The sequence below is a fragment of the Lissotriton helveticus genome, chromosome 11 (genome assembly GCF_964261635.1).
Source record: "Lissotriton helveticus chromosome 11, aLisHel1.1, whole genome shotgun sequence".
Taxonomy (NCBI): Eukaryota; Metazoa; Chordata; class Amphibia; order Caudata; family Salamandridae; genus Lissotriton; species Lissotriton helveticus.
The window spans coordinates 709,560,455-709,578,432 of NC_136072.1; the positions used below are offsets into that span (position 1 = coordinate 709,560,455).

A 17,978-nucleotide genomic window follows, 5' to 3' on the forward strand; every position below is an offset into this window, starting at 1 on the left:
TCCTCATCAAGTCACAGAGTTAAACAGCAAAAATTCAAACTAAATGTAAACATTAAGACAATTTCAACACTCAGGAAGTGTTTTAGAGAGCAGGTGGTTCGGAACGGTTCGTAGTCTGGACCTGTCCTGCCTGATCTTGACGAGTCACAAAAAGAGTAATTTTTATAAGAAGCGTGTCTTGTTTAGGCATTTGGACTCTTTCTGACTACTCTTAAGGGCCCATTCCCAGCGCCATAATATAGGGAAAAGAGGGGAGAAATGCGCAGTGATTAATTACTGCTCATCTGTGCCCTGTCACTCACTTTGAGTGATACGTGTTGCTATTTTTATTAATTGTATGAAAGCAAGCAAAATAAGTGAGGGAAACAGAGCACTGCTGGTACCAGCCCCGTCCTTCCGTTACTTTATTTTTTAGGTCTCGGTCTGACGTGAGCAGCGCATGGCTCATATAAGACAACAGTGACATCATACTCATGGAGTTGCGATGGCCGAGTGGTTAAGGTGTTGGACTCAAAATCCAAAGGAGTTTCCCTGCGCAGGTTCGCATCCTGCTTGCAGCGACGTGCAGTTTTGCATGAACACCATTTGGTTTGTTAAGGAAATTTTCACTTCTCGTTAGTCAATCCTCATCAAGTCACAGAGTTAAACAGCAAAAATTCAAACTAAATGTAAACATTAAGACAATTTCAACACTCAGGAAGTGTTTAAGAGAGCAGGTGGTTCGGAAGGGTTCATAGTCTGGACCTGTCCTGCCTGATCTTGACGAGTCACAAAAAGAGTCATTTTTTTATGTAGCGTGTCTTGTTTAGGCTTTTGGACTCTTTCTGAGTACTCTTAAGGGCCCACTCACAGCGCCGTAATATAGGGAAAAGAGGGTAGCAATGTGCAGTGATTGATTACCGCTCATCTGTGCCCTGTCACTCACTTTGAGTGATGCGTGTTGCTATTTTTATTAATTGTATCAAAGCATGCGAAAAAAGTGAGGGAGACAAGGCACTGCTGGTACGTGCCCCGTCTTTCCGTAACTTTAATTTTTAGGTCTCGGCCTGACGTGAGCAGTGCATGGCTCGTATACGACAACAGTGACATCTTATTCATGCAGCTGCAATGGCCGAGTGGTTAAGGTGATGAACTTGAAATCCAATGGGGTTTCACCTCGTAGGTTCAAATCCTGCTTGCAGCGTCATGAGACTTTGCATGAATACCATTTGGTTTAGTTAAGTAAATGTTCATTTCTTGTTATGCAATCCTCATCAAGTCACAGAGTTAAACGGCGAAAAGAAAAACTAGATGTAAACATTGAGACAATTTCCACACCCAGGAAGTGTTTTAGAGAGCAGGTGGCTCGGAAGGATTTGTAGTCTGGACCTGTCCTGCCTGATCTAGACAAGTCAGGAAAAGAGTATTTTTTTTTTATGAAGCATGTCTTGTTTAGGCTTTTGGACTCTTTCTGAGTACACTGAAGGGCCCGTTGCCACCGTCGTAATATAAGGAAAAGAGGGTAGAAATGCGCAGTGATTGATTACCGCTCATCTGTGCCCTGTCACTCCCTTTGAGTGATACTTGTTGCTATTTTTATTAATTGTTTGAAAGCATGTGAAATAAGTGAGGGCAACAGGGCACTGCTGGTTCCTGCCCCGTCCTTATGTTACTTTATTTTTTAGGTCCCGGCCTGACGTGAGCAGCGCATGGCTCATATTCGACAACTGTGACACCATACTCATGGAGCTGTGATGGCCGAGTGGTTAAGGCGTTGGATTAGAAATCCAATGGGTTTCCCTGCGCAGGTTCGAATCCTGCTTGCAGCGTCGTGCAATTTGGCATGAACACCATTTGGTTTGTTAAGGAAATGTTCACTTCTTGTTACGCAATACTCATCAAGTCACAGAGTTAAACAGCAAAAACTCAAACTAAATGTAAACATTAAGACAATTTCAACACTCAGGAAGTGTCTAAGAGAGCAGGTGGTTCGGAAGGGTTTGTAGTCTGGACCTGTCCTGCCTGATCATGACGAGTCACGAAAAGAGTAATTTTTTTTATGTAGAGTGTCTTGTTTAGGCTTTTGGACTCTTTCTGAGTACACTTAAGGGCCCGGTCCCAGCGCCGTAATATAGGGAAAAGAGGGTAGAAATGCGCAGTGATTGATTACTGCTCATTTGTGCCCTGTCACTCACTTTGAGTGGAACGTGTTGCTATTTTTATTAATTGTATGAAAGCAAGCAAATTAAGTGAGGGCAACAGAGCACTGCTGGTACCTGCCCCGTCCTTCCGTTACTTTATTTTTTAGGTCTCGGTCTGGCGTGAGCAGCGCATGGCTCATATACGACAACAGTGACATCATACTCATGGAGTTGCGATGGCCGAGTGGTTAAGGTGTTGGACTAAAATCCAAAGAAGTTTCGCTGCGCAGGTTCGCATCCTGCTTGCAGCGACGTGCGATTTTGTATGAACACCATTTAGTTTTTTTTTTTTTTGTTTTGTTTTGGTTAAAAACTTTTATTGAGCAACAAAATCAGGGTTACAGAGACGGGCCTACAACCTCGCGGGCTGGCCGCTAAAATCAAGGCACAATGTGGGAAAAAGACTTGCGGCCACTCCGGAGGTCAGGCACAAATCGGATACAAAATGTCGCCCAAAGTATAAAACAAGATAAGGCATTTTTCTTTTTTATACACACCAAAAAAACAACAAACAACAAGAAAGGCGAATGCATCATAAACGGAGTCAGCCCAGAAGGAGGAGGGGAAACTCACTAATCAGGAATATGAAATCATAATCAGTAGGACAAAGCAGGGTGGGGGGGCAGCGGGGAGGACAGGCAAATCAAAGGACAGTATACGAAATTTCAGGAACGCCAGCCTAGGGCGATAAGGTAACATCAGGGGGTTCAACCAATGGAGGAGCACAAATATCTCCGCGATAGGCGTTCCACTGACTCCAGATCTTCGTCCATGCCCTAGGTCTGCCCCTGGCTGTATAGACCGTCTTTTCGTGGAACATAGACCAGTCCATGTTTTCCTCCCACACAGAGGCAGTGGGGGGCCTGTACGAGCCCCAGAGTTGCGCTATGTCCCACTTCGCAACCATATATCCCAGGGTCGCCCATCTGGTCTGGGCCACCGAATAGTCGGTAGGTTCCCACACGTTCAACAGGCATCTCCGGGCCTCAGGCACTAGGGCAATGCCAGTCACATCAGCCATCACCGCAAGTACCTCAGTCCAGTAGGCAGCCACCCTCGGGCACTCCCAGATAATGTGAAGAAATGTAGCACTCATCCCGCATCCACGCTTGCATAAACCATCCGGGGAAAAACCCATCACAACCAAACGAGGACCAGTAACATACACCCGGTGGAGGATCTTGAGCTGAACCAGACGGAGACGGGCAGGACTGGCGACCTCTTTCGGAGAAGATAGTGCCGACTGCCAATCCTCGTCATCCAATTCCAGCCCGTCGCCGACCCAAGCCTCCCTAAGTCGGACAAGCAAGTCAGCGCGATTGTGAATCAGCTTCTTGTAGATCAAGGAGATAGTGCTATCGGGGAGGTGGCCATCCAGGATACGATCTTCGAGGGGGGAGGACTCAGGGATGGCGGCACCAGAAGTCAGAACAGAAGCAAGGGCATGGCGGACCTGCAAATATCTAAAAAATTCCATATCACTCAAGTCATAAGCATTCCGAAGGGCCTCGAAGGACTTCACCGCTCCATTCGTACATACGTCACCCACTCTACTTATTCCAATCATATCCCAGCGGTCAAAACCCTTCGTCGTCCAAAGACAACCCAGACGCTCGGATGCATAAAGCGGAGTCGCCAGTGTCATGCGATCCTCCCATCCCAGGCTTACATTCGCAGCGCGCCACACACTAACCGCAATCCTGGTCGGTCCCGTAAGATGGCGCCCAGCCGACCTGGAGTAAAGCGCTCTATTAAAGTCCCCTCCCGGCAGTTGGAGTCTATCCATTTCAAAGGCCGGATCCCGACCCGGGGAGTACATTGAGTGGTTAATGGCAGACAGTTGGGTAGCCCAATAATATCTCCTGATATCAGGAAGTGCTATGCCCCCGTCATACCAAGGGATGGTAAGCTTCGCAAGGGCGATACGTGGACGCCCGTCCCAAATCAGCTGCCTTTGTAGACTCTCGACCTCTCAAAAATAGGTAGCGGGGATGTCATCATAGGAATTCTGGAGTGCGTAAAGGAATCGCGGCGAGGACATCATCTTGAAGAGGGCAGCTCTGCCCAGCGGAGACAGAGGCAATTTACGCCAGCGAGCCACGTCCAGCCTCAGTCTAAGAAGCGGGGGAAGGAGATTACGTTCAAACCGGAGCGACGAATCAAGTGTAATAAAAATCCCCAGATATTTGAAGCCAGACTGAACAACCTGGATAGGAAATCTATTCGGCAACGGGGGCAGAACACCCGAGAGAACATATACACAGGACTTAGCCCAGTTGATAATCAAACCAGAATTTTTACCAAACGAGGTGAGAACGTCGAATAAAACATTTAAAGATTTACGCGGGGAAGTAAGGTAAAGAAGAATGTCGTCCGCATAAAGCGAAACGCGGTCCTCAAAATCTGGGGACCAACGTATCCCCTTGAGAGAAGGCTCCCATCGAAGCCACGCAGCCAGCGGCTCTAACGCGAGAGCAAAAAGTAGCGGAGACAAGGGGCACCCCTGTCTGGTCCCCCTACCGAGGGAAAAGGGAACAGAAACTCGACCGTTAACCACAACCTGCGCCAGGGGGTCGGTGTATAGCAGCTTCACCCATCCAATAAACCCCGGGCCAAAACCAAACTTTTCAAGAGCTGCCCAAAGATAGGGCCACTCTATCGTATCAAAGGCCATCGAGGCGTCCAACGAAGCCAAAATGGCCGGCTCCGTCAGAAGCCCCGCCCTCGCAATGGCTCCGTGGAGGCGACGCAGATTAAGAGCTGTGTTACGGTGCGGGATAAAACCGGACTGGTCCGGATGAATCAAGTCACCAATGACCGTCAGGAGGCGAGTAGCCAAGAGCTTGGCAAGAACCTTGGGCTCAACATTTAACAGGGAGATGGGTCTATATGACGAACAAAGATCCCGGGGCTTACCCTCTTTAGGAATTACAACGATCGTAGCCAGGCGCTGGTCATAGGGGAGAGCACCCCGCTCACGGGACTCCAAAAACATTGTTCTAAGATAGGGCGCAACCTTATCAGGACGCAGTTTGTACAACTCGATTGGCAATCCGTTCGGGCCCAAAGCCTTGCCCGAACGGAGAGAGCGAATGGCAGTCGCTATTTCGTCCGTAGAGAACGGGGCATCCATAGAGACCTGCTCCAAATCGGAGAGGCAGGGCAAAGCTATATCACGTAGCAAGAGGCGAGAGTCGTCTGCATCCCGTTCTGACACAGGGGAATAAACCGCACGAAAGTAGTCCGCAAAACATTCCACTATTTCAACTGGGTCCGTCACTCTCACACCATTCGAAGTCTGAATCACAGGCACCACTCGATTCGCCCTCTCCTTCTTATCCAACCAGGCAAGCAATTTACCCGCTTTGTCCCCAACATCATACAAACGACCCTGTTGCTCTAGAAACATCAGTTTAGCCGCGTCTGTGACCAGGGACTTATAGGCAAACTGCTTCAGACCCAGGGCATGGAGTTTGCCAGGAGTAACAGTCGATTCCAGGTCAGCCTCCATCTCAAGTATTTCCATCTCAAGATCCACCACCTCCCGATTCCTCGCCTTTTTGGTTTCAGCAATGAGAGACAGGGCCTGCCCACGAATCACTGTCTTAAAAGCCTCCCATAGGGACACCGCAGAGGAGACGGACCCCTCGTTGTCTAGAAAATAATTGTCCAGGGACTTAATCAATAGACCACGGGTCTCAGGGGTGGTCAGGTACCAAGGGTTAATAGGAGCCACCCGGCCCGCCGCCTCCACCCCCACATCAAAGCTAAGCCAGAGCGGAGAATGGTCCGAGATGCCCCGGGGAAGGTGTCTAATCTCCCGGACAGCCGATGACTGTGCAGCTGGCATTAGGAAGTAATCCAGTCTAGACAGACTCCCATGGGCCCCAGAATGGAAAGTATATTGAAGCTGAGTGGGGTGCATAAGTCTCCAACAGTCCACCAAACCAAAAGTATCCAAAAAACCACCCAGCCACAGTTGGGCCAAAGGAGTGTCCGTAGGGGGGTAACAATCACTCAGACCGGAGAACACAGAGTTAAAGTCACCAGCCATGAAAAGAGCGCCATCAGGGAGGCCCAACAGCACTCGGCCCAAATCGGAGAAGGTAGAGGTCTGCAGGCCGGGGGGCACGTAGACGGCGAACAGAGAAAGGGTCCGGCCCTCATATCGTCCCACGAGGACAGCATAACGCCCCCGATCATCAAGGATCACATCATCTATCACAAGGGGAAGGGAAGCCCAGACAAGGATGCCCACCCCCCTGGAACCCGTAGTAAACCCTGAGTGCGCGACAAGGCGTTAGCCCCACCTATTCATTGCGCGACAAGTATTACCCACTAGATGGGTCTCCTGCAGAAAAACAATATCGGGAGACAAACGTCGCAGGCATCGCAACACCACCCCCCTTTTTATACGATCTCCCAAACCATTGACATTCCACGAAATAAACCTCAACCCGCTACCCCCCATCCCACAGAGTGATGCAGGAACCATCCCCCATTGAGCATGACATTGAAAATTCCATTAGCAAGATAGAGTCGCCTTGAAAAAACAAAACACGAACCTCAAACACCCCACCAACCCACCCCCCAACATCCAAGAAAACACCCCCCACCCTGCACCCCTGCAGTAAGCTAAAAAGCCACCCCAACATGCAGTGTGCCTGTCGCCCAAAAACCCCCGTCCTACAAAAAGACCCCGGAGGAGGAAAGGCCCCGTCCCACCCGCCACCCCGACAGAGCTAAAGGGAGAAGAGAACACACAGAAAATAGAGGCACTCAAGTATGGAACCCTGGGAGAATTCACGTGGTACGGAGACAGGGGCATAGACAATAAGTTCAGCTCTCTACACCACCCTCGGCACCACCCGGGTGTTCGGTGGGCTCAGTCCAGTTAGGCCGGTCCGGCAGAGAGTCCAGCCAGTCATTTACCGAATCAGGCCGATCAAAGAAAAGGGTCTGTTCATTGTACTCAACTCGCAGCCTGGTAGGAAAAAGCATGGCGTATCGCAGTCCCAAGTCCCGTAGACGCTTCTTGACTCCACGGAAGCCCATACGTTGTCTCTGCACAAGCTGTGAGAAGTCCGGGTAAAAGTTCACCATGGCATTCTCGAAGGCCACCGGGCCCTTAACTCGCGAGGCCTGCAGGATAGCGTCTCGGTCCCTATAATGAAAGAGTTTTGCAACAATGGGCCTCGGCAGGGCGCCCGGCTTGCCCTGGCCACCCGGAACACGATGGGCACGTTCCACCGCAAAAAATTTGCACAATCCAGATGGAGAAAGGTAGTTTTGTATCAAGTCCTCAACCAGGAGATCAACAGAATGTGGGTCAGGATTTTCCGGAACGCCAACCACACGCACGTTGCAACGCCGTGCTCTGTTTTCAAAATCCTCCAAGCGCCGAGTCATGAAATCATTCACCTTTCTGAGGTTGCCAATCTCCGTCTGTATCTCCGAGACGTCGGCCGTGAGGCTAGATGACTTGAGATCCAATGACTTCACCTTCTCATTGCTTTTAGATAGGTCGGCCCGAATCAAGTTCACATCGATGGCCACAGTATCTATTTTGTGGGCCAGAGCTTCATACTGTTGGCCGATGGTTTCTCTCATGCCAGAAATGGCGCCCATGATGTCCTGCAGGGACGGCTCCGCCGAAGCCTCCAAAGGGTGCCCAACTGCACTCGGGCCAGGCAAGGCGGCTCCAGGGGACCCCTTCGATTGTGTGTACCGGTCCATGATGTTAGACTGGACCGGGCCCCCGCGCAGGGGCGTCTTGGTCTTCCGCCTCTCTTGGTCCCCTCTGCCAGACATGATGGAGACCGCGTCCCCGAGGGACCCACGCGACCTGGTGAAAATGGCCGCAGGAGGACAGGGCGCCGGAGCCAAAAATCAGCAGCGAGGGCACATCGAAGTGTGAACCGGTCTGGAAGGATGCGAAGCAGGCAAAAGGTGCAACAGCAACCTCGCGCCGCTGGATCCAACAACGGCCAGACACCTCTGCCGGAAGACGTAGTCTGAGGCAAAATCGAAACCGAAAGTTAAGAGGGGGACCCACAAGTCGAATCCCCCTGCCGCTGTTGTTCAACTCAGACACGGCAACAGAGCCTCACCAAGACCCGGGCGCACCACCGGGGCGGGCCCCGAGAGTTCGAGTCGACGTATCTTCGGTGCCCCTGGTTCAATTCGAAATCCAAAAACGGCATTAAGATCAGCCCAGGTTCCTCTACAAGAGTCCTCGTAATTAATCAGGATATGTTCAGGATATCATGCCGGGAGTGGCGGGGGTCCGGAGAGCACTGTGCTCACGCGGCCATCATGGATGCCCGCCAAGCTCCTCCTCACCATTTAGTTTGTTAAGGAAATTTTCACTTCTCGTTAGTCAATCCTCATCAAGTCACAGAGTTAAACAGCAAAAATTCAAACTAAATGTAAACATTAAGACAATTTCAAAACTCAGGAAGTGTCTAAGAGAGCAGGTGGTTCGGAAGGGTTCGTAGTCTGGACCTGTCCTGCCTGATCTTGACGAGTCACAAAAAGAGTAATTTCTTTTATGTAGCGTGTCTTGTTTAGGCATTTGGACTTCTTCTGAGTACTCTTAAGGGCCCATTCCCAGCGCCGTAATATAGGGAAAAGAGGGTAGAAATGCGCAGTGATTGATTACCCCTCATCTGTGCCCTGTCACTCACTTTGAGTGATGCGTGTTGCTATTTTTATTAATTGTTTGAAGGCATGCGAAATAAGTGAGGGAGACAGGGAACTGCTGGTACATGCCCCGTCCTTCCGTTACTTTAATTTTTAGGTCTCGGCATGATGTGAGCAGCGCATGGCTAGTATACGACAACAGTGACGTCATACACACGCAGCTGCGATGGCTGAGTGGTAAAGGCGTTGGACTTGAAATCCAATGGGGTTTCCCTGCGTAGTTTTGAATCCTGCTTGCAGCGTCATGAGATTTTGCATGAACACCATTTGGTTTGTTAAGGAAATTTTGACTTCTCGTTAGTCAATCCTCATCAAGTCACAGAGTTAAACAGCAAAAATTCAAAATAAATGTAAACAGTAAGTCAATTTCAACACTCAAGAAGTGTTTAAGAGAGCAGGTGGTTCGGAAAGGTTCGTAGTCTGGACCTGTCCTGCCTGATCTTGACGAGTCACAAAAAGAGTAATTTTTTTATATAGGGTGTCTTGTTTAGGCATTTGGACTCTTTCTGAGTACTCTTAAGGGCCCATTCCCAGCGCCGTAATATAGGGAAAAGAGGGTAGGAATGTGCAGTGATTGATTACCGCTTATCTGTGCCCTGTCACTCACTTTGAGTGATGAGTGTTGCTATTTTTATTAATTGTATGAAAGCATGCGAAATAAGTGAGGGAGACAGGGCACTGCTGATACATGCCCCGTCCTTCTGTTACTTTAATTTTTAGGTCTCGGCCTGACGTGAGCAGGGCATGGCTCGTATACGACAACAGTGACATCATACACATGCAGCTGTGATGGCTGAGTGGGTAAGGTGTTGGACTTGAAATCCAATGAGGTTTCACCATGTAGGTTCGAATCCTGCTTGCAACGTCATGAGATTTTGCATGAACACCATTTGGTTTAGTTAAGTAAATGTTCATTTCTCGTTATGCAGTCCTCTTCAAGTTACAGAGTTAAACGGCAAAAACTCAAACTAGATGTAAACATCGAGACAATTTCTACACCCAGGAAGTGTTTTACAGAGCAGGTGGCTCGGAAGGGTTCGTAGTCTGGACCTGTCCTGCCTGATCTAAACAAGTCACGAAAAGAGTAATTTTTTTTTATGAAGTGTGTCTTGGTTAGGCTTTTGGACTCTTTCTGAGTACACTTAAGGGCCCGTTGCCACCGCCGTAATATAGGGAAAAATAGGGTAGAAATGCGCAGTGATTGATTACTGCTCATCTGTGCCCTGCCACTCACTTTGAGTGATACGTGTTGCTATTTTTATTAATCGTATGAAAGCATGTGAAATAAGTGAGGGCAACAGGGCACTGCTGGTTCCTGCCCCGTCCTTATGTTACTTTATTTTTTAGGTCTCGGCCTGACGTGAGCAGCACATGGCTCATATACGACAACAGTGACTTCATACCCATGGAGCTGCGATGGCCGAGTGCTTAAGCAGGGGCATAACACAGGCCCCCGCAGGCCCCGCGGTGCGGGGGGGCCTCGTGCTCCAGGGGGCCCCCTCACTCCCAGTAAAGGAAGACTGCTGCAGGCAAGGCAGCACGCCTAAATTAAACAGTGCACACAACCCACGGAACGGTGACAGCCTCTATTTAAATGTTAAATTACAGAGGAGTAATAAGACAGGCCCCCACTGGTGCCCACACGCTCCAGGGGCCCCCTCACGGGGCCCCCATGCTCCAAGCCCCCCCCACCCACTCTCGGCAGAGTAAAACGTCAGATGACTGCATCACTGCAAGCAAGCCAGGCCTATAAACTGTGCGCACACACCACGGACGGTGACGTGCCTCGGCTCAGCCTCTATTATAAAAATTAAATATTGGGCCGTGCGCTCGCCCTGCCGGCCTGCCTGAACCTTTTTTAATTAATTAAATATTTGGTGCGCACTGCGCAGTACAGCTCTCTTGTCTTCATAATTAAAACGGTCCGGGGGCGTGGCGGCGCGCAGTTGTTGTCTATGAGTATGCGCGCCGCGGTCTTCAGGGTGGGGGCTGGTGAAAAATGCGTGCAATTTTGTCATGCGCATTGTAAAGTGCGCGTGACTTTAGTACAGACAGACTTCGAAGAAGGGTGTGGCCGCCGTTGACCGTACTAGAAGTGAGTATTAGCCCCTGCCTGGCCCTGGCGTGGCTAGCATCGCCCAGGCCCCAGTCGCCCTGTCTTCTGCTGCCCGCAGCCCGCCCCGCTCTCCTTCAAAGCTCCAGGCCAGCCAGGCCTAAGGAGGTGAGCTACCGCATCACTGTAGGGAGTGTCAACCTGTGTGAAATAGGTCTGTGATTGCCGTATTTCTTTGAAGTCTGTCTGCCTGAGTCTTGACTTACCAGGTCACATTCAAAGTGGCACCGCCCACAAATCATGATATTAAGCTGAGACATTTTCTTAGAATCAGCACAGTAAACATAGATCAAATATTTCCTCTAAAACTTTACAGTTCCAGGTTCTCCCTTTGTGATTCTGGGAAGTCTCGAACAGGAGCGTAATGCCACAGGTGCAGCGGCACTGGGGGGCGCAACGCGCAAGGGCTGCGAATGGAATGGGATGCGTGCATGCATTATCATGGGCTGGGCAGTGGGCAGGCAGATGGGCCAGGATTTAATGCCAAAAGTAATATAGGCCAGGCCTGGTTTTTCGCAGAGAACGGAGTCTGTGAAGATGCAAATCTCCCGTTTGTGAGAGAGAAGCGAGGGGGCTGCGGCTTGCGCACCGTCGTAGGCCGTGGCCAACTGCTATGGATCAACATTTTTAATCATGATCATTTTCACTGTGACCGTGACAATCATGATTAAAATGTTTGATTTATTGCAGTCAGTTTGCCCGTAGCGCAACTGCATGCATCATGGGGCAGACAGGAGCCGGCTTTGCCGCAATTTAGGAGTATATTACAGGCCCTGGGCCTGGTTCTGCCAGACGCTGCGCAGTGGAGACCGTGACGAGGATTGCCAGCCCCAGTTTCAGTTTGCGAGTGAGAGCGAGGTCGGTCAGTGTGGTTACTAACATTAAACATGACATTACAAAATGAGCTGCAGTAATCTCACTTAAATGTTTTCATCTGCCCATATGCATGTGTATATAACCTTATAAATCGGGCCTTTCTCATCCTTACAAGCACATGGCTGTAACTACATGTGCTGATTTCAGAAGAACTACCAGAAAACTGTAGGGTTTTGTTGACGTTTTTCGGCATTATAAACACGGTTGCCGGTGCACGAGTATGAAGTACTTATGTCTGTATTTTAAACACATAATCAGACATTATGTTGTTACATTGCAAAACGTGCATTCGCCCTGTAGCTTTACAACTGTGGGCGACTGGCTGTCAGAATTACACACTTTAGAACCCAGGGGTGTGGACCTTCACCTACGCTTTTGTGAGGATACAGGACTTGACTGCTACCGGGTTCAGGTTTACTGTTCAGTGTACGTAATGGACGGCAATGGTGACCTTTAACACTGCACAGGAAGATGAGTTCTGGCGCTTGTGCACTGTCATCACATCACATCTTGTACATATGTACTACGCAGCCTTAAACGCTCAGCTTCCTGGGGAACTTTCTCCTGCTTTTACCTCACCCTTCCTAAATTCATCACATAGTGCGGTGGATGCGGTTTGAGTACTGTCGAGAGGCTGCAATAAAAAAAAATGTAATCATAACAGGTGGTTGTCACGTGACAATTATCATGATTCAAATGTTTGATTAATTGCAGCCACGCGACAGTGTGCAAGCTGCAACCACCATCGTTGCTCTCACAAACTGCACCCCACCGCCGCAAATTGGAATTGCAGAGGAAGTAAAATATAGCTGCAGGCCAGAACTGGAATGGCAGGCAACCGGACCGGTCAGCCCACCCCGAGGTAATTGTAAGGACATTCACTGAGTGACTCACACAGTAGGTCATGACTTGTGTGTGAACCTTTCATGCTCCTAGGAGAGGACCCGCCGCTCAGCTCTTGCAGTGAAAGGCCTGGTGTCTCTGCCATGGCTTAGGCCTGAATAGAAGTGAAAGGCTATGCATCCCAGAGACAATTGAGACCTAGTGATAAAAGGTCATGAATGAATTAACACCTCTACTAATCTAGCTCTACATTTAAAAGGTATCACAACTAGGTAGTAATCCAGCACTACTAGTTAAAGGTTCTTCCTCACTAATAACCCACCCTTGGAGGTGATTTACCATCTATCCGTATGATAAGTTAGCCTTATAAGTAAAAGGTCCTGTATTCATGTGAATGTAATTGTAATTTTAAAGGTTATTTATTCATCCAATGGCTCCATATTGCCACATTATTCCATTAAGAGGATGAAAAGTTAATATTCTCCACTATTTTCGGAGTTGTTAGTGACACACAACGGCAGCCTCATCACCAGGCACACTATTACTGGGTAATAGTGCACTTTAGAAATATATAAATCACTCAAATTATCCAGTCATGAAGGCTAGCAATATTCTTGGCTGGATTCACGAGATAGCCACCCTGCTTGGAAGTAAAAGTATATGCATTTTCGGTTGCTAAAATGTTCATACGGGCTAATACATTCACTGTCAGTGTAGAACTTTCAAATCAAAACTTTGAATCCTGGCGAGTCTGCTGAGTCGCCTATATTCTGATGGCAATAAAAGTATTAATCACGGAGCTCGGCAATAGTAATCCACCATGTTGTAAGAGCTTAGAGATGGTTTAATTCATTGTGTGTGCCATAGGTGAAAGGTACTGCATCCCTGTGTCAGCCCACTACTAGATGTGAAAGTTACTGTATCCCCTGGATAACCCATCCCTTTGATGGTTCAGTAACAGAAGCAAACGGGTCCTAATCCCCACTGTTTTTTGCTTTAGTAGTGAACAGTTCTTAATCCTATGAACTACCCATGGGCGTCAGAGGCTCTGTATCTCTAGCGATAATCCAGACCTAGGCGTGAAAGGCCTGTATCCTTGTTCTAATTCAGTCACAACTGCAAAGATCATAGATTAAAATATGTAAAGGATGTTCACCCGAGAGAATCCATACCGTCATGGTGCAAGGCTCTGTGTCCTTACGGTAAACTAGCCTCAGATGAAAGACCTTGTATGGTGGTCGTAACTGAGCCATAGGAGGTGAAGTCTCTGTAGTTCTATGAAAATGAAAAATGTACATTACAGGGTGTAGCCCATTATATGCTGGATGCAACACACGTCCTATAAGAGAAATATTGCATCCTGGTTTGGTTTTCATGGACTATGCAGAGCTAGAGGTGAAGGGCTCTATCTCACTGGCTGGGGAAAGGGTTACACTCCTGGAATGCCTGCACATTCGCTCATTCTTCTGACGCACATACAATGAACAACAACCTCTTGGGTAACAGCCTGCATCCAGTCCCTAGAGGTAATCCAGAACGTAGGCTGTGCTGTAGGTGAAGATATGTGCAACTGAGCCAATCCAGCCATATAACAAAAAGCACTACAACCCTAAATCGGTGTAGAGCTAGGGGTCAAGTGACTCTTGGCACCAGCCATATGGTGATTCCCAGGAGGAACTCTGCCCTAGTGGTCGGTACACTGGTGATTACACAATACTTTACATTAGTAGAGCTTTTAAGAATGTGTGTTTAAAGTTTAGTAACTGTTTCCTAATGAGGCCTCAGAGACTGGGGTCTAGATTAGCTTTTTATGGTGGGCCCGAGGGACACTTATATTTAATAAATAGTTGTATCCATATAGTCTGCTGTGGCTAAGACAGACTCAGCTCTTTAATTATCTTGTAAAAGTGACAAGCAGTAAAACAGTAGTAAGGCTGGTGTAGATAGGACTTTCTCAGGCTAAGTTACACTGATGTAGGCCATTCAGTGGGTTTCCTTACTTTTATTTATTTCACTTTTAATTATACAGCCCCCTCACCCTAATAAAAACTTTAGTTTTAATAATTTGTGCCGTGACTCATTTCTTCTTTATTGAAGTGAGCAACTCAAGATGAATACATTCAGACTGAATATTGTCAGACTGAAAAGGAAAGACCGTATTTAGAGTTCACAATCAATGTAACAATAGCTTAAATACTCCTATCACACGTGCAAGCACAGTAACTCCACTGAGCCATAAGCCAGATGGAATACGTTGATCCCATCCTGAGCCAATGCCCAAGTAACGTCAGTACTGTAATGAGCCTCAAGCTAATAATACCTTTAAGCCACAGCGAGACTAGACCTAGTAACTTCATGCTTCCCTGAGCATGGGTGCAGCAATCTCAGGCTCTGAAAAGAGGCCACACATTGCAGAATAATGGAAGCCCATAAACAATGCCCCAAATGGGTCCAAGTCTGTCATATATATTTTTTAAAGAACACTGAATTTGACCATCTCCTTCTTAAAAAGATGATACTGCAGACCATGTGTGTTTGGAAGGCAGTATTCATGTTCATGTCCTTCTTAAAATACTGTAGCTGTTTTGGTTAAGTCAGCAACACAAGACAGTTAATGACACTGGATCATATTGACTACTGGTACCAGTATTAAAGAAGGGCTTATCCACTGGAAATGTGGCAATGGGGTCTACAAATGAGCTCAAAGGTGAAAAGGTTGAGGTACGGTCGAGTCTGAGTAGTACACTCAGTCGTTGGAATGTCACTCATAATTACACTGAAATTATGAAAATGTCACACATGGCAATCAAACCCTGGCAGCTATGCCCGCAGCAGCCCCCGTGTTCCAGCCTCCAGGGGCCCCATCAGCGCTGTAGCGCACCCAGTCAGCACTACACTCTCTTGCCGGCATTGGTTGCACCAGTCGAGTTGCCTCATAACAGTCCTGCCTCATAAATTAAATGGTGCTTGCAGTGGGTGCAGGTGACCAGCTTCCAGGCCCAGCAGCAAGGGGGTTGAAGGCAACTAGGCCAGAGCACATTTGCATATTTACATACTTTGGTAAACTGGTTACTGAGGCTTAGCTTTCTTTTTAGTTCCAGTACCCCCTGGGCCCCCACTCCGCCTACGCCTTACATTTGAAATTTACATTTACTGCTGAAGTGTGAGAATGCATTTCATGAAAAGGAATATATAGTAAGGTTGCCAAAAGGAAAATGCCAGCAATGTGTTTAAAGAGCCTGGAAAGACCTCTTGACACTAAATAGGGTTATAAATAAAGTATGTGTATATTTGTAATGTGACATTTCTGTCTTTGTCCTTATTCTCGCCCATCCCTTTCATGCTCACCATACACTCACAGCATTTACAATGCACTCACACTGATCACCATGTCCGCAGGGGAGGGGGGCCCCCTCCATGTGCTTTGCAGGGGGGCCCCCTCAAGTTTCGTTACGCCACTGTGCTTAAGGCGTTGTACTCGAAATTCAATGGGGTTTCCCTGCGCAGGTTCAAATCCTGCTTGCAGTGTCGTCCGATTTTGCATGAACACCATTTGGTTTGTTAAGGAAATGTTCACTTCTCGTTACGCAATCCTCATCAAGTCACAGAGTTAAACAGCAAAAACTCAAACTAAATGTAAACATTAAGACAATTTCAACACTCAGGTAGTGTTTTAGAGAGCAGGTGTTTCGGAAGGGTTCGTAGTCTGGACCTGTCCTGCCTGATTTTGACGAGTCACGAACAGAGTAATTTTTTCTATGTAGAGTGTCTTGTTTAGGCTTTTGGACTCTTTCTAAGTACACTTGAGGGCCCGGTCCCTGCGCCGTAATATAGGGAAAAGAGGGTAGAAATGCGCAGTGATTGATTACGGCTCATCTGTGCCCTGTCACTCACTTTGAGTGATACGTGTTGCTATTTTTATTAATTGTATGAAAGCAAGCGAAATAAGTGAGGGCAACAGAGCACTGCTGGTAACTGCCCCATCCTTCCGTTACTTTAGTTTTTTAGGTCTCGGTCTGACGTAAGCAGCGCATGGCTCATATACGTCAACAGTGACATCATACTCATGGAGCTGCGATGGCCTAGTGGTTAAGGCGTTGGACTCGATATCCAATGGGTTTTACCTGTGCAGGTTCGAATCCTGCTTGCAGCAACGTGTAATTTTGCATGAACACCATTTAGTTTGTTACACCGGCACTCTTCGCCGGTGACTGACGCCTGCGGAGCCCCGCAACCTGCCACTGGATCCGTGTCTCCAGACACCCCCATCGCGGCGCAGTTGAAGCTCCGGGGAGCCTGCTGACCCGGCACTGCGGATTGTCCCACGCTCGGCCCGCACCACGGCAGAGGACTCACGGCGGCATCAGGGGCTGAGTGAGGCCCCCCCCGCCCGCTCCACGGCAGCTGTGACCAGCGGAGAACAACAGAGGTGTAGATCCGCCGGCTACACAGCAGTGAGCAACGGCGGCCTCGGAGGGCAGAGTGAGCTCGCCCCGCCAGAGACAGAGATAACGGCAGAGTCGAGGGCTGCTGTTATGGCTGATGTGACCGGCCCACAGCCTGAAGCTGCGGGAGCCTACTTAGCCGCCACTGGCACCGCTGCTTAGAGGAGTGAGAATCAGGAGACGGCGGCCTCGGAGGGCAGAGAGAGCTCGCCCCGCCAGTGACAGAGATAGCGGCAGAGTCGAGGGCTGCTGTTTCGGTTGATGTGACCGGCCCACAGCCTGAAGCTGCGGGAGCCTGCTGAGCCGCCACTGGCACCGCTGCTCAGAGGAGTGAGAATCAGGAGGCAGACGGGAGTGAGAATGGTAAGGAGTGAGAAGTAGAAGTGTGAGGAGTGAGAATTGTGAGGAGTGAGAATCAGGAGGCTGACAATCAGGAGGCTGACGGGACCGGGAGGTACCAGGAGGGCCGCCGGATCAGTGGAGGCTGGAGGTGACAGCGACATCTATGGGCTGAGAGTGGCCCCCATCCAGACCTGTACACGCTCTGATTAAGGACTACAACTGCAAAACGTTGCTGACAAACTTAACAGGCTCACGGTGCAGCTTGCACATAAGGTATTTATTTCACCCCTCCCGCCTGCTCACATTTTCTAAGCTATCTCCTTTGTTCAAAATGGCTGGGGCCATAAAACTGTAGCAATAAATCCCCCTCATGCCTCCGATGTCCACGAGGCTCCCAGCTCAACTCCCCCACACAAGACTGCCAGAAGTAGAGATAAGCCTCCTTCCCATCATGCTATGAACAGGGCTTGCTCTAAT

General features: G+C 48.8%; 6 non-coding genes across 6 annotated transcripts; all 6 read left to right on the forward strand.

The window, feature by feature from the left end:
* Nucleotides 1-478: 478 nt before the first annotated feature.
* On the forward strand, nucleotides 479-560 carry TRNAL-CAA (transfer RNA leucine (anticodon CAA)). Its single transcript has one exon. It is a non-coding gene; the product is annotated as a tRNA-Leu (tRNA).
* Nucleotides 561-1,101: 541 nt separating this feature from the next.
* Nucleotides 1,102-1,183, forward strand: TRNAS-UGA (transfer RNA serine (anticodon UGA)). The gene has a single exon. It is a non-coding gene; the product is annotated as a tRNA-Ser (tRNA).
* A 544-nt stretch (nucleotides 1,184-1,727) lies between these two features.
* Nucleotides 1,728-1,808, forward strand: TRNAS-AGA (transfer RNA serine (anticodon AGA)). The gene has a single exon. It is a non-coding gene; the product is annotated as a tRNA-Ser (tRNA).
* Nucleotides 1,809-9,042: 7,234 nt separating this feature from the next.
* TRNAS-UGA (transfer RNA serine (anticodon UGA)) lies at nucleotides 9,043-9,124 on the forward strand. The gene has a single exon. It is a non-coding gene; the product is annotated as a tRNA-Ser (tRNA).
* A 541-nt stretch (nucleotides 9,125-9,665) lies between these two features.
* On the forward strand, nucleotides 9,666-9,747 carry TRNAS-UGA (transfer RNA serine (anticodon UGA)). The gene has a single exon. It is a non-coding gene; the product is annotated as a tRNA-Ser (tRNA).
* Nucleotides 9,748-16,785: 7,038 nt separating this feature from the next.
* TRNAS-CGA (transfer RNA serine (anticodon CGA)) lies at nucleotides 16,786-16,867 on the forward strand. The gene has a single exon. It is a non-coding gene; the product is annotated as a tRNA-Ser (tRNA).
* The last annotated feature ends 1,111 nt before the right edge of the window (nucleotides 16,868-17,978 follow it).